Source organism: Rosa rugosa, chromosome 3 (genome assembly GCF_958449725.1).
Source record: "Rosa rugosa chromosome 3, drRosRugo1.1, whole genome shotgun sequence".
Lineage (NCBI taxonomy): Eukaryota > Viridiplantae > Streptophyta > Magnoliopsida > Rosales > Rosaceae > Rosa > Rosa rugosa.
The window spans coordinates 5621410-5636722 of NC_084822.1; the positions used below are offsets into that span (position 1 = coordinate 5621410).

General features: G+C 34.8%; 1 long non-coding RNA gene and 1 pseudogene across 1 annotated transcript; one reads left to right on the forward strand and one right to left on the reverse strand.

Annotated features, from left to right (window-relative positions):
- Positions 1 to 3530: 3530 nt before the first annotated feature.
- Positions 3531 to 10376, forward strand: LOC133735949 (serine carboxypeptidase-like 18; annotated as a pseudogene).
- Positions 10377 to 11987: 1611 nt separating this feature from the next.
- Positions 11988 to 14835, reverse strand: LOC133740786 (uncharacterized). The gene is made up of 2 exons (XR_009861421.1): positions 14341 to 14835; positions 11988 to 12187 (listed from the first exon to the last, which is right to left on the reverse strand). It is a non-coding gene; the product is annotated as an uncharacterized LOC133740786 (long non-coding RNA).
- Between the last annotated feature and the right edge of the window lie 478 nt (positions 14836 to 15313).

Below are 15313 nucleotides of genomic sequence, written 5' to 3' on the forward strand. Positions count from 1 at the left end.
GCGTTACCGTCAGACCGTCCCCACGAGACACGGGGACTTGTCAACAGTCTACGACGGCCCTGATCAGGCAAGTTGACCCCCGTCATTTGGGTACTAAAGATTGGGCTCGCTACCCAACACCCTCTGCTCTGTGCAGCTCCCCCTCAACAAACAATTTGCTGACCGTCCGGAGGTCTATCTTCGCCGGGGAGTGGGGGACTCCCTGGGGGGCCTAGCAGGGGCCCACCCGAAAGGGTATAAAGCGTTTGCTCAGTAAATCCATGGTTGACAACGCACTGACGCTAATTATGCTATTGCAAGCCTAGCGGAAGATAACGCTTCAAACCGCCGAACAACTGCCCAACCAAGATTGCCCTCCTTGACTGGGGACTTGGGGGACTTGTACATACATGTACATTTGCAAGCATAATTAGTTATAATGGGCTACGCTCATTGTACCGCCAGAAGTACTAATTCCCGCCAGGGGAATAGCATGCAGATACACAGCCAGGCGGGCAACAGCCTGAGCCTCGGATCACCCCCAGATCACCGCCGACGCGCCGCGCCAAGATAACATCAGAAGCTCCCAGAGCTGGGGACTGAAGCACATCAGTCCCACATCGAAAACAAAGAGAAGATCAACCTCCTCCTCACCTATAAAATGTTCCCTCCTCTCTCCTCATTAATTACGCATTTAATACTTACCTACTGTTACTTTGTCAACATAAATACATTGACTAACTTAGGCATCGGAGAGTCGAAGACCGCCCAGCGCGGTCTCCCTCTGACGCCCTCTGTATTTTACTTGATAGGTAGCGGAGGCTTTGAGAACATCACAACTCACAAGTATTGATCCGCCCACCGGATCAGCGTTAACAAAGGTTTAGCTACCGCTGAACTTTTAGACATTAACAATCGCAAACATTTGGATCATAATCTGAAATCGGAGTTCTCGAGCCAGGATCCGATGGAAGATCTGCCATATTGATTTCTATACAACTTCTCTTTGAACTACCAATATTTGTTTCTCTAGGGTGTGGCAACTCTGATATTCTCTTATAAAATTTTTCCATGTCTGTTTCAAAAATAAATTTCAATTATGTAACATGGTGATTAAATTAATCATATGAAGTTAATCTATTCAATTAAGTGAAAATATATAAACAAAACCAAATAAACAAGAAAAGATAAAATTAATCGATGAACAAATTCAAACGAATCATCATCTTGTATCGAGATTGCTTGCTAAAGGCTAATCTTTTCTAATCCAATTAAACTATTAAACCATACAACAATAATCAAACTTGGCACTTTACAACTTTAAACCCAAAAGATTAAAAACAAAAATTTTCGTAAAAATATATAGAAGAAAAAAAACTAACCTGTATTGTACTTGTTGGTCAAAGTAAAGAGAAGTAGAAATATAGAGAAAATGATTTGTTTGCTGGTTGAAAGAGATTTTGTCTTTTAGTGCTTTTATCAATTCATATCAGCCAGATAAATCGAAGCTTTTCTTCATCAATTCATCTCTGATTCTCTTCACATTTTTATTATTATTAGTTTTTTTTTTCTCTTCACGTTTTGGACTTTGGACTCTTGGACTTTTGGTAGCTACTCCCTTTTTAAATTTTATTTTCGAATTTAGGACATGGGAGCTTGGATAATCATGTGGGTCATTTATTCATGTTGAGATGTTGGTCATGCCTTTATGTCTCTTTCGGCATTGAATGTTTCTGTTTATTTTTATTTTAATTGCACCTTCTTCTATACAAGTCTGTTGGCAACGTTTTCATGATTCAATTTATCAATTTTATATATATATATATATATATATATATATATATATATATATATATATATATATATATATTATTAAAGTATTAGATTAGAAATATACTACCATTTGTTTGAGCAGAAATTTACTGAGTTTTCTATTTGTGCAGGGAGCTAATCACATAGCTCCAAAATACAAACCTGAAGAATGCCTTGCTATGATCAGGAGTGGTTTGCATTATACCCTCTATAGTCAGAGATTGTTGAGGTAGCTAAAGTGATTTATCTTCATTAAGCAAAAATTATTTATTTTTTTTTTTTTCAAAAGGAAAAACACAAAAAATGTTTTTTCTCTTGGTCTGCACCACGAATAAATGTAAACTCTTAAGATTAACAAGTTATTAATGATTTGAGTGTATTAAATAATGTCGGGTCGGTAAACTCTTTCCTGAAGATTTGCCATATTTCGTTTAGATTGGGAAAAATTCTTCTATGCACCGACAATGTAAGTGAACCAACAGATCCAACAAATATCAGTTGTTGATATTTATAGGCAATCTTTTTTTTAATAACAAAAATATGTACGTAATGTTATCCAGTCGTTAATTTTTGTTGGTGCAAGTTTACCGATTCTTGTCGGTAAACTCTTTCTTATTTCATCCTTTTCTGTGTATTTAAACCATTGACAAACTCTCATAGATGCACAGAAGCAATCTTTCTCTTTTTTCTCAATCATAATTTCAATTTTTGAATTCCATTCTCTGTTCTAATTTTGTAATATTATAACAAGCCGTCGAGGCCTCGAGTCCTAAAGTTTGTGGTTACTAAAATCAGGTTCTATTGTTCTTTATCTTTTTGAAAAGATTGAATTATATATTGTTCTCTTTATTTTTGGTTGGAATTTGCTTGTTTTTGGTTGAAATATGAAATTCTTTTTCATTTTGTTTTTGAATGGAATCCTTGAACAATTGAATTGCTGTTTGATTTGTTTTAGTACTCAGTATGTCTACTAGGAAGTTTGAATGTTTGATACATGTGACTGTGAATGCTGAAGTTGAAGGGAAATTCTAGTGTACTGGTGGGTATCTCATACCCACATTTACAAAAGTGAGAACAAATTTTGTTGTCAAAGTTGTAATTTGAGTAATACTTTGTGTAATCTTAGTTCTAATAATGGTAATTACACCTCTTACGACATTTTACAAGTTTTTGAACAAATTTGTTGTCAATGTTGTAATCTTAGTTCTAATAATAGTAATTACACCTCTTACGACATTTTTACAAGCTTTTGAACAAATTCGTTGTCAATGTTGTAATTTTTGTTTAACTATATGTAAATAATGTAAATGAATATGGTAACTTTTGTTCTCAATGTTGTAATTTTGGTTCAAATACTTGTAAATTTTTGTTCAAATAGTTGTAAATGAGGGTATCTCATACCCACCAGTACACTAGCTTGTCTCGAAGTTGAAATATATTTACATCAGATTATGATCAGATGGATGTTAGTTAATATCTTATATCTCTGCTCGGAAGTATTGGCTTCATTTACTTGAAAATATATATATATATATATATATATATATATATATATATATATATATATATATATATATATATATATATATGTTGGGCTGACCATTTGGTTAGACTTGTTGATGGATCGCTCAGCTAACCGTGTTGTTGTGGTAGTACCGTAGTACATATGGGGGTCCCCAAACGAATTAAAATATAAGACGATTAATGAGTATGGTCACTTCAACATTAATTCATGACTACTACCACATAACTGGTACTGAAACTACGTCCAGAGGCTTTCCACAGCCAAACAATCAAAACACCTTCGAGCTGCAGCCATCAGGTGCATCATGACTGTGATGTTACAAGCAGTTCTTCTAGTCTTCCTCTTTCACATTAATGCTGCTTCCAGGTCCATCATCACCAGCTTACCCGGCTTTCCCGGTGACCTTCCATGCATTCAGACTTGATACTGGGTTCGTACTCTTAACATACTACTAATTTACGTAGTTGCATATATAGATTGATGAACCCAGGCACGGAACCAAGGGGTGGCTGAGGTGTGCTGCAGCCCACCTCATTTTTGAAAGAAATATATGCAAGGTATAGATTATAGAATAGTCTTAATATCCCCTAAAGACCTTTCCCTCTCTCTCATCTCTAATTCATTTTCTCCTATTCTTCTCTTTTTCTTCTGTGATTCTTTTCTTAATTTTTTCTTTCCGTGTGTATTTAGTCCTTTCAGGTTCATTTAAGATAGACTTCTCTATCTGACCAAAACAAAATAAATGAATTCTCCAATTAATTTTATAATTTTTTCAATTAAGAGTTTAGCATTGAATTCTAATATAGGATCTAATTTAGATTTTCATCAAGGAACTGTCATAAAACAGATTAGTGAATTTATTTTTTCCTTCAAACACATAACTTAGTTTGATTCAGCCCACCTTCTTTTACAGTCCTGGTTCCGTCCCTGGATGAACCGATCACAATTAATGAATCATGGCGCGTTTTTAATTGTACTTATTCAGGTACATCGGAGTTGGAGACTTGGATAACGTGCAATTATTCTATTACTTCATTGAGTCCGAAGGATCTCCGGTGTATGATCCTCTTGTGCTTTGGCTCACCGGAGGTCCTGGTTGTTCTGGTTTTTCTGCCCTTGTATTTGAAAATATTGGTATGCGTATTTTGCTTCACTTCAAAATCTCTTTTACAGTCATCGTGTATAATTACATTGCAGGTTTAGAGTTATATATAGTTCAGTAGTTCTTTGGGATAAAGCTATGATATGTTAACATTTCTCACCACTTTGAGGACTAATATTACTATTTTGAGGACTCATATGGTAAATTAAGAAAATTTACCACTTTAATGACTCATGTTATCACTTTGAGGACTAATATTACTATTTTGAGGACTCATGTGGTAACTAAGAAAATTTACCACTTGAAGGACTCATGTTATCAATTTGAGGACTAATATTATTATTTTGAGGACTCATTTTACCACTTTTAATGCAATTGTATGCATGTCATACGTTAACACATTGTAGAATTTTCCAGTTCTTTGATGCTCTAGTTTGGGCTAATGAGGTGAATATCGGATGCACCAATCATATATATTGTTCGTGTCTGTATTTGTGTGTGTAATTGCACAATCTGTTTATTTGGAAGGCAATTTTTTTTTTTAAATAAATGCAGAGACCTTGGGACGGAAGGCAACTTTTAAGTGAACAAGTAAGCTTATTTTCTTCTAACAAAAACAAAAGCTCTCTCTCTCTCTCTGAAATACAAGGAGGTCCTGGATTTCCTTGAGGCCAAGATTTTTGTCTCTCCTTTTCTCTCGCCTCTCCCTTTCCCATTTTTCCTTCTCTTCTTCTATTCTTCGCATACTTCTTGGTATTATGTCTCTTCTAATTTTCTTCACTTCTCCTGCAATCCTTCTTCATCTCACTCAGCCATTAATTTTAGAGGTCTAGGATTTTGGGTTTTCGACTTCGGTTGTTGGGGTTGATGAAAAATTGACGGTGTTTTGGTTGAATTTAGATAGATTTTCGTATGATTTGAAAATATATAGTCAGATCTGTTTCAGAATCAACGAAACTTGAGTTCAGCAAAATTTTGCTTAGTTTCATATCTTCAAAACGTTAAACCTGAGACGCCAATTCCAACATTGGCTGTTACCGAACCACCCAGTCCAATCCTAATAAAGATTGTTACTATGACATTTTGACATTTTGTTATAGGTCCTCTGTCATTTGACTATGCACACTCGTTTGACAACAAGCCACAGCTGAAGTTGAACCCATACTCATGGACAAAGGTAGGAGACTTATGTTGTCTGTGTTTTTGTTATTGACTCATTGAGACCTCCAGAACTAAACAATCCAAAATACTTGCAGGTTGCCAACATAATATTTATAGATGCCCCTGTCGGGACAGGATTCTCATATGCTAAAAATTGGGACGAATATCCCAATTTGAATGACACAATATCAGCTGCACAAACATATCAGTTTCTTAGAAAGGTAAGGTTTAATATTTCATTCTTTGCTAATGACACGGGTATCACATACAGCTTTATGAATTTAATTTTATTTTAATATTTGGTACGGAAGATAAATTCTTCCTCGAACCGAGCTCTGCACCACTGACCAATCATGAATTTTGGTGTACACCAAATAGAAAAGAAGGAAAACTATGGTCTCACAAAGCCGCCCCATAACTTGTGAAATGGGAAAATTAAGGCACACAAAGCTGGTGAAAATTCGACCGGTAGATGTATGAGTTTACCGTTCATTCATAATTGCCTCACCAAAAATCTAACTAGCACTTGGAGAAATAGCCATTTTGGAATAAGTAAGAATCGAATTTGGGTGGTTACAATTCCATCCTCGTCTCACCAACCAAATCTATTAGCACTAGGGCTAATCCTTTTGGAATCTGTAAGAATCAAACTTGGATAATAACAATTGCAGCAAAAAAAACATGCTAGCTAGTTATCAAACCAAATGCCTCACGCTTTGATTTTTAGTTTTTGATCGAATGACCTGTATCTTTTTTACTTTTTAGAGTGCAATAGTGGATATTGTACCGATCAGTGTAGCTTTTCGGTCAAAAAAAAATAAAAAATCTATATCTTTTTTAATTTTGGAATAACAAAAGGGTGGTTCTAGTTGGACCTCCAAATTTGCTATTTGGACCTCCCATACTTAGTACACCTCCAATTTACTTTTTAGAATACTTAAAAGGCTAAGTAGACCTCTTTATTTTTACCAAAACACCCTTGAACATAAGATACAACAATATGTTACTCTATTTTTTTTTTATCTCTATCTTCAACATGAGAAGAAAAATGAATCAAAATCACATGATATTACTCTCTTATGAGTAGGTCTCTCCTCCACCAAAATTAATCAGAGGTTCTCGATCTTGATATGTTGCTAGAATCTTTTTGAATTGCCTAAAAGAATGAATTTCAAGGGTTTTGGGTTGGAAGATCGAGTAATAACTATATTATAATACTCAATGAATTTAGTTTAAGGAAATTTCAAATCAGATTGTTTTGAATTTATTTTTGTATTAAGTGATGGGCCATGTATAGAAATTATTGTTTTTACTTAATTATTTTAGGTAAATTTTAAAACGAAATAAAAAATCAATTTAATTAAATGTTATATTTAGGCAGGTAATTTAAGAAGAGTATTTTTTTTCTTCAGTTTTCTCTCTTTGTCTTTATTTGTCTTTTCATATGACTTGACAAAATATATTAATAATTGAAAAAAATTGGAGGTCCAAATATCAAATTTGGAGGTCCAACTAGAATCACTCATAACAAAAACCCATACCTTTATTTTTTTTTTTTCTATTTTGAGGAAAATAAATAAATAACCCATATCTAAAAGCCACATATTGCATAGTCACCTTGTAAGTGCTTCAAGAATATATATGGTTGAATGTTGATGTAATTTAACTAGCTTCATCGTTCTAATTTACTATCGTGGTGTAGTGGCTTGTGGATCACCCCAGGTTCATCTCCAATCCACTTTACATTACTGGAGATTCTTATGCAGGCATAGTTCTTCCGATCATCGTTCAAAAAATATCTGATGGCAAGCCTATCGTACAATCAAACTTATTTCAGCTTCAACTACCAAAAATTGAGAAAGTATCATTAATATCATGCAACTTTACTTCACTCTAGATCTCAGTAGAAATTGGATATATAGGGTAAACCTAGTTTCTGAATATCACTTGTTTTAATTTTTCTCCTTCCATCAGGTAATGAAGATGGACTTGAGCCAGCAATGAATCTCCAAGTATATGTTCTTCCGTTTTGATTTTGAATCATTAATTTCTCTTACGTACGTTCTAAACATTTAAATCCTAATAATCACTAAGCAGCCAGTATGTGTGTGTGTGTGTATTTTTTTTTTTAATTGTATATATATTCCGGAAATAGGGATACGTCCTTGGCAACCCAGTCACAGATGAAGTACAAGATGTCAATTCCCAAGTACTCTTTGCTTACCTAAAAGCTCTTATATCACATGATCTATACCAGGTGATGGAAATACCTTCCGATGTTGTTTATCCGAGCTAGGGTTCCATATTGTCATAAAACATTCTCTTCAGATCGTTTTGTTGTGACATACTATCAAAATTTGACAGAGCTTTACTCTATAAACATGTAATTTTCCTGCATGCTTAATCAATTTCTTGCTGCCAAATGTCTCTTTCTGACATATGGTTGTAATTTTCTTCACTTTTCACTTAAGTCAACCAAAAGAAATTGCAAAGGCGAGTATGTGAATGTGGATCCGAACAATGCTGTATGTTTGTATGATCTTGAACTTGTCAACGAGGTGAGTGTAAACCTCATTAGAGACTTTCCCAAGAATTGAATACAAATTTTAAGTAGTGTTGAATGAAATTATAATGACCCTAAATCTGAACAAGCAGTGCGTCCAAGACCTAGACGAAGCAAATATATTGGAACCTTCATGTGAAACTCTCGAAACCCCAAAACCAATAGGGAGGAAGTGGCATCCTCAAGAATTCAGTAACAAAGATCCTATAGATCTCCTCCTTCCTTCCTCTCAAGTATCTAGGCCATGGTGTCGGGTACATATCTCTCTCTATCTCCTCTTTATTATTTTTTTTAGTTGCATTAATGCTGGAAATGTAGAATTTTTTATTAGAATTTCAGTTGCTTCAAAGGAAAGAGCGTTTAGAAGTGCTCATTACTACTGAATTACTGATGAAGCATTGTTCTTGGCTCTAAATCCATAAAGCACTTTTAACTAGTTTTTCATGCTGTTTAGCAATTCTAGCTAGACGTAACTGAACACGTCTGGCTGTGTTGTACAGGAATACAATTATATATCTTCTCGTCTTTGGGCGAACGATAAAACTGTTCAGTCTGCCCTTCATGTTGTAAAGGTACTTTCATTAGTTAATTCTAATTGTAGTAAGAGTCAAAAGGAAAATTTAGCACTCTAAAAAAATATATTTAGCATGATTTTGTTCTTCTCTCTTATATCATCATTAGCAGTTTCTCTACTTTACCTTTTTTCTGATAATGGATTACCTAGTCTTATTAGCTAGGTGCCTCACTTAGATTATTATTAATAAGAGAATAGTACATTTTGAGAGAGAGAGAGAGGTGTTGGGGGGTGACATAAAGCCTAAGCCCCTTAAAGCATTACATTGATCCTCATAGAGAACATCCCGAATAATAACAGGCATCTCATCAATCCAGAAATCATCAACTTTACTCCAACTAGCAAGGTGTGCAAGTTGATCGGCCACACCATTTGCTTCTCTATAAGTATGTCAATAGTGAAAAAACACAAAAGAGTTAGCAAGGGTAAACAAGAAGAGGCCGAAGCCAGAAGAAATCTCCATGGATGGAGAAGATGTAGGTCGTGATAGACCCGGAAGCGGCCCCGCTTCCACAAAGCCTAGCAGAGAGCGCTAGGTCATTTTGAAGAAATTCATATCAGTTAAAATAATGTAACTTGAATTGCATTGTTAATAAAGATCTAGAATAATTGCCTCATTAATAGATATTTACAAAATATACAATAAGTGGAATATTCTACCGTCGACCTAAATGGTTATTATGACTCATGCAACAATATCATTCATTGTGCTTAATTTTGTTGATTTATGACATGCAGGGAAGCATCAAGGAATGGGTGAGATGCAATACGAGCTTACAAGATTCGTATGTAAATGATGTTTCTTCTACCGTTATTTATCACAAGAATTTGATACGAAAAGGCTATAGAGTTCTAATTTACAGGTAACTACTAATTCTGCTACATATGTCATATAAATCTCAAAACTTCTTCCTACGGATTTTATCATGAACACAATATTTATATGTTAACAGTGGTGATGTTGATATGGCTATTCCATATGTGGGTACTTTTGCTTGGATAGAATCTCTGAACTTGACTATTGATGATGAGATTTCATGGAAACCTTGGTTCGTCAATGCACAAGTTGCAGGGTTGGTGTAATTTCTATCTCATTTTCTTCGCAGAATTGAGTTATAATTATCCTATCTCATAGTTACTGTTTATGTATTTTCCATTCAGATACAAAACGAAGTATACATTGGGAAAATATGAGTTGACATATACAACCATAAAGGTAAGAACGTACTTCAGTATTAGAAATATAATAATATACTACTATTTGTTTGAGCAGAAATTTACTAAGTTTTCTATTGTGCAGGGTGCTGGTCACACAGCTCCAGAATACAAACCTGAAGCATGCCTTGCTATGATCAGCAGGTGGTTTGCATTATATCCTCTATAGTTGGAGACTGTTGAGGTAGCTAGAGTGATTTTTCTTCATTAGCAAAAATTAATGTTTTTTCTTTCAAAAAGGAAAAACACAAAAAATGTCTTTTCTCTTGGTCTGCACCATGAATAAATGTAAACTCTTAAGATTAACAAGTTATTAATGGTTTGAGTGTATTAAATAATGTCGGGTAGGTAAACTCTTTCCTAAAGATTTGCCATATTTCATTTAGATTGGGAAAAATTCTTCTATGTAAGTAAACCAACAGATCCAACAAATATCAGCCGTTGATATTTAAAGAGAATCTTTTTTTTAATAACCAAAAAGTGTACTTACTGTTAAAGATTTGCCATATTTCGTTTAGATTGGGAAAAATTCTTCTATGCACCGACGATGTAAGTAAACCAACAGATCCAACAAATATCAGCCGTTGATATTTAAAGAGAACCTTTTTTTTAATAACCAAAAAGTGTACTTACTGTTATCCAGCCGTCGATATTTGTTGGTGAAAGTGCATGTCGGTGCACTAAATACTCTCTCGTAAATTGAGGGGTGACAATTTGCAACACCCAATGAAAATATAATCACGCCAAGCTTATCAAGTACTCTTCTGATTTTTTTTTAATTAATAGATTCAATCTCACATTTTTTTTTTTAGAAATAGATAATTTCATTACTTATCCATAACCAGAAGGCACGTACATCATATACTGTCTTACAGCAAATAAAACCTAGACGGTCTAAGCTACCAAGCAAATGATAGGTAACCCTCATTGTAAACAAAATGGGCATAATTTTTAGACCTAACCATATGAACTCAAATCCAACACTACCTAAATCTTTGCTAGAGCAACCCTAATCGCCTAAAGACCTCAATTGGTGTACAATTACAGAAGCTAAACTTTAATAGCAAAAGACGAGAATCTAAATGCTAGGTACCGAGAACCAGAAAGCATAGAGCTTTCCTTTGCCCTTGTCTTTAGGGCTAACCTCCTGAACAACAGCAGCAGTAGGGTAAGCGAGACGCAAAGGAGCCCTACTCACCTTCTTTTGTGGGCAAGGGTTCTTGTTCTTGCTCCCAAGTTGCCTTCCCACCATCCAAGTGCGGTGAAAGTGAGCTTTGAATGCCGTAAGATCAACTGGCTTGCGGGTAAGAGGTTTTCCAATTAGAAAGGATTGGGAGGACCTGCGAACAGGACCACCGCCAATCTTCCTAGGTCAGGAGCACCGCCTCTTTCAGCGAGTGCAAGGGAAGCAGCGAATCTTGCGGTGACAGCATCAACAGAGGCCATTGGGTGGAGTGAAGTCGAGAAGAGAGCGATAGAAGGAAGCTAAGAGATGGAGGATAGGGCCTCCCCGTTAAGAAGCTAGGTTGAGAGAAAAACTCTCCTAGGATTTTAATAGATTCAATCTCACTTGATAATCTAGCAAATTCTCATATTTTCTGATAATCTGCTTAAAAAAAAAAAAATAGACATTTTACTATTATTTATATATTATAATTTACAGAAGAGCGCTTGCTTCACCATAACTTACTTTTTTTTTTTTTACAGATATAGCCCTCTAATAAAGATATTAGATAAACTTTTAACCAATCAGGGTCCTTCTACCAAGGATTCAATAATGATAATGTTGCTTGATATATCTACTAATTTTTCTTGTTAATATCTGGCTAAATATGAAGCCATTGTTCATGGTATGAGACAAGGAAGAAGAAGAAAGATGGAATTATTGGTCTTGATAGAAAAGAAAGAATAGGGATGGGAGGTGTTGGGAGTAGAAGAGTGGAAATTAGGAATATACTAGTTGCTACGCCCGCGCGCTGCTGTGGGGTTGTTGTTTGCTCGTCTCTTCCACTGCTTTTGCTCGGAACATCATTTACCCAAAGTCACAAAAAAAGAGTAAGAAAAGAAAGTACTCCATTTTTTTTCATAAACAAAGTACAATTGAAGAGGGGGACATCAACTTTACCTCTTATGAAAGAAAAATTACAATGAACATGAAACTGAAAATGAAAGAGCACAAAACAAAGTGCAAATACAATTGAGAAAAATACTCTAGAAACCCAAGTAAAGATCCAAAATGGAAGGAAGCACATGAACCTGGGAAAAATAGACAACAGTAAGAAATATTGTACACATGCTTTAGATTTGGAAGAAAAGATTAGAATAAATTTTCAGTGTCAGGAAGTGACATGAAATAAGTCTAATGCATGCCCAAATACACTACCAATTTGTCAATTACACACCTAATTTGCAAAACCAATTACTAATAACAAAGTTCTGGAATTTATTGTAAAGCTAGTAGTCTAATTCTAATCTAACAAAAACCATGAAAACCAACCATATAGTCAGAAAACACTTGACCATTGCTTTGAACAATTTCACCACATAGCTGAAAATGCAAAAAAAAAAAAAAAACACTTGAACCAGCTCTTCATCAATACTAACCAAAACCCATAATCATAAATCACACAATGAACAACTTTCCATTAGAAACAGAACTATAGTAGCTCACAAATGATCAAAAGGAAGCTACTTTCCATTACCAACATCCAAACTCACATCAAGTACCAAAACCCAATTGAGACCTCCAATTGAAAACATCAAACTGGCTCAAAGGCATCAAAGAATTCAGCTTGAAGCAATTAAAAAAAAAAAACGATCTGGATATGTGCCAAAAGAGTGAGAATGCCATTCACCTGCGTAGGGCAAGCTAAATTTCCAGATGCTAATAAATACGTTTAAACAAAAGGGCAGTTGAATTGAATAGAAAGAAGTGATGGGGGGATTCATAAAGCCAAAATTACAAAGATGGCCATAAGCTGTGCACGTCTGATTTCGAATAGGGTAACGATCGAGTCAACAAACTAACTCAGAAAGTTATTATTTTCTTTTATCATTTAGTTTTTCCTTTTAGAGTCTGCTAGCACAATTATTATTATCCAAACAAATAAACTCTTTAGTTTCTATTCTATAGGAAAAACAGAAGGAATGATTGATGATATTGGTGCCAAGTGTTAACGACTGACAAACATACAAAGAAAATAAATTCAAATATAAACTCACATGAAGCATAAGAACTAATCAGGAAGCACTTAAACAGAGAAACTTCAAAACAACAGAATATAGAGCAAAAACACACCTCAGATTAAGGTTAGATCTAAAGATACAAATCATTTTTGTTTTTTCTTTGGCATGAATTGAGCATAATAGAACAACAGTAAACCAATGTGACACTAAATCTCATTTAGCTACTAATCTAACCTCATATCTACAATAATCTACTTACGCGTTAAACTTCTTATATTGAATACCACTCAAACTATAGTAATACAGAAACTCAATCCAAAAGTGAATAATCCTAGAACCGACCGAATAAGTGATATAAAAATGTGAATGCAAAATAATAATATTGAACACTGATATTGAGCGAGAGAGAGAGAGAGAGAGAGAGAGAGAGAGAGAGAGAGTGAAGGAGGAATCGACTGATGCTGAACAAAAGTGTAAATAGCATAACCAAGATTAGAAATCGTTTAACTAATCTTACATCTATTTCTCTAATTGTTTTGATTTTAAGAGCAATATCTAGCTCTAATATCTTTTCTTGTTAAAAAATAAATAAATAAATAAAAAACCAAGTCCAAAGCTTGAAATAGATTTCTTAAGTTGGTATAAAACTATAAATGAATTTGAATTTATATAACTTGGAACACAACTGATGCTTCAAACAATATAGGCTGTGAATTTTGGTGAACTTTATCATGAAAATTTGAAACTTTGAATCAAATCCAAGACTCTATGATTGTATTCCAAGCTGAGTACTACATCATTATATATGCATTCGACGTTGTAGGTGTGACTGGTCTATTTGGTGGCTCCCTATTGAGTAGTGCTATGCATGATTCTTTGGTAAGCTCTAGTATAGTCAAGAAGAGGAAACCTATAGCATCATAGCTGCTCAGCATTATTCTGGACAATTGATCAAAATAGTTGAGAAAATGATAACAAAGATAACAAACCCCTCTGTTATAAATTAAAACAGTTGTAATAGTTAAGAAAATGATAATAAAAATAAATCCTATTAAAGTTGGAATTCCCAGCAGGCTTACCTTAGAAAGAAAGTTAAATTGGTTCCCCTAACCATAATCATTTAGTTGAGCTTTTGTCACATATTCTGTCATTTCATTACTGCACAACAAATATTTTCTTTTCTTGTATATCTAATACGTTAGAAACAAATACATAAAGCATACCTCTTTGACTCACCACAACATGATCAACAGTCCCAAATCCTATGCTATGCTCTCATCATCAAACGCAGAATATCTAGGGTTAAGGGCACACCCTGTTGTTACTCCGCCATGTAATTTGCCCCGATGATCAGTTCCCACAATCTTTTTTTAAGAAAGCGATCATATCTATTGAAGCCAGAAGAAAAGAAGGATCCCAAAGAATTGATCCTTGTTTCATAATCCATTTGAACCCAGAATCAAACATCAAATACAGATTGATATTTCATACAAACAGATGGTTCAATTCTAAAACAAAAACAAATTTTGGAGGATCAAAGATTGACGAAGGAGTACCAGGTGCTCTCGGTCGATCTCAAAGTCACAAACCCAGACGGATGCAGGTCTTCTCTCTCTCTCTCTCTCTGGCTCTCCCCCACTACGCTTTCTCTAGAAGCCACGCAACAAATCTACACACTGCGGGGAGCAACCAACCAGTGAAAGACGACAAAACATGATCCCCAGGGGCAAAACGGTCAAATCACTTCACGGGTTACTGTTCACCCGCTCCCGTGCTTTTAAAATAGAGAATAATGTATTGGGGAAATGATCATTTACTTAAATTTAGCTTAAAAATTGTCCACTTACCCAAATACTCTAAGAGATTGCCCACTTACCCAAACACTCTAATGACACGTTTACTTACTTGGAATGGGAGGGAATGATTACGGGGTAAAATTATTCTTACGTTTACTAACACATAAAGGAATCAGAATGATTCCAGGTAAAAGTATTCATGCGTTTACTAACACATGAAGAAATCGGAATGGGTGTAGGTCCCACCTCCTTATAAGGAATCGATTCCTGAATACTTAGTAATTTGATTACGAAGGGGGGAGATGAGTTTAGGAATCAACTCATCTAGAATCAATACCGATTCCTTTCTTCTCTCATTCCAGTTGTCTCCGATTCATGGTTATTTTCCATTCCAAGTAAG